The sequence below is a fragment of the Terrapene carolina genome, unplaced genomic scaffold, assembly GCF_002925995.2.
Source record: "Terrapene carolina triunguis isolate 2854851 unplaced genomic scaffold, T_m_triunguis-2.0 Scaffold212, whole genome shotgun sequence".
Classification (NCBI taxonomy): Eukaryota; Metazoa; Chordata; order Testudines; family Emydidae; genus Terrapene; species Terrapene triunguis.
The window spans coordinates 4,397,134-4,398,917 of record NW_020664563.1 but is presented as its reverse complement, the minus strand read 5'-3'; positions in this window follow the sequence as shown (position 1 = coordinate 4,398,917).

Sequence of the window (1,784 nt, the reverse complement as noted above, 5' to 3'; positions counted from 1 at the left end):
TCTTGCTACATTAGTGATCCTCCAGAACCAGAACCTATTGTTTGTTAAGGGGATTCCCTGGAAGCATAGGCAAACTAATAGGTCAGGGATTGGGTGGGAGGGATCTGAGCCCCTCACCAATTATAGGGAAGGCAGCCAGAGGAGAGACAGAGACTGGCTCTGTGTTTTGAGTACTCTAGTGAAACAAATTTTTTTTTTTATTTTAAATTATAGCTGCCCCAGTACAAGCATATTCTGAGGAGGGGGAAAGGAGTGGGTACAGGGAGCCCTTTAAGGTACATCTACAGGGGAGCTGGAGGTGTAATTTCCAGTTTGAGCAGACATACCTGTGCTAGCTCTGAGTTAGCACGCTAGACACAGAAGTGTAGCCGCCGCAGCATGAGTGGCTAGCCACCCTGAGTACAATCCCACCGGAAATGCTAGGTACATACTTGGGGCGGTGTGACTTCTGTTTTTAGTGCATTGGTGCAGGGATGTTTCCTCTAGCTAGAAATGACACCTTCCAGTTCCAGTGTAGACATCCCCTCAGCCTCCCCTCCTAGCACTGCATTACAGGAAGCTGCCATAGTCCAGTTTTCTGAATAGGTAAAACAGCACTGATTTGGGTATACTGGGCTACAGCCCCAAACACAGTCCAGTCTAGCCACCAGTTTGAAAGATTGGCTCTATACTTCAGTGTGTTTTAAACAGCTTTCCCCTCTCAGCATAGAAATCATAGGCCCTTTCATTTGTGTGTCACAATCTCATAGTCCAGATCCAGAAGTGGAGGTTGCCAGGGTATAAATGGAGGGTCCACGTGGGCACTATACTCATCTTCACTTAGGTGTCTTGACTCCCCAGAACTCCAATCCAGCTCCCAATGAAATCAAGAGAAAGACTCGAACTGAGCTCATGGAGAGCTGGATCAAGCCCTGGGTACTAAGAAACACTGCTTTTCCAACTTCATACATGCTCTGAACATACCTTGGTAAGCTATATACTAGTGTGATTACACCACAGGCACTCTCAGAACACAGCCTTTTCCAATACGAATACCTGCCACAGCAGGGCACTTGCACTTTGGGCCTGCCCCAAAGCCCAGGGAGGTCAATGGGCTTTGGATCTGCCCCTTTGACAAGTGCAACATCCCATACTCCTTCCAACTCTTTCTGTAGTCTGTGCCTCCCCCGCCACCGGACAATGGCAGGATCTGGGTTCTCCCTGGTGACACTGACGGGGCGCAGAGAGGGAGAACGCATGACAACCATTCTGGCAGTGAGGAGCAGACCTCTCCCCTTCACAGGGAAGTCCTAGTTACACCAAAGGAAAGGTACTTTGCCACAGGCATGTTTCTTCACCTGGATTTTAAGCACAGTGGTTCAGGCTGCAACCCGGACAGTCACTGTCGAGCGTGACAAATAGTCATGCACTCTGTCAGGCCCTCTATGGCAGTAGGCTGTTTGCCAGCACAGATACATCACACCTACTAAACAAAACTAAATAGTTAAAACTAAATAGTTCCTTCTCCCCCTGCCACTCACATTTTTCCCTACACAGGACACAGTCTAACTTCCATTCCTTTTCAAATGCAGTTGGAGCAGTGCAGCCCCAAGCAGTCAGAGTAACCCAGAGTTGGGTTGACTCTACGGCTTCACGATAGCAAACAAGATGTACTACCCTTGGGTCACATTTCCATAGGAAAAGGTTACACGTATTACACATTTCTGCCTTGAAATGCTGACACGATGATGCAAGATTCGACACTGTTTTCATAACGGCAAAGCTGAGGAGACCCTGCTGCCGAG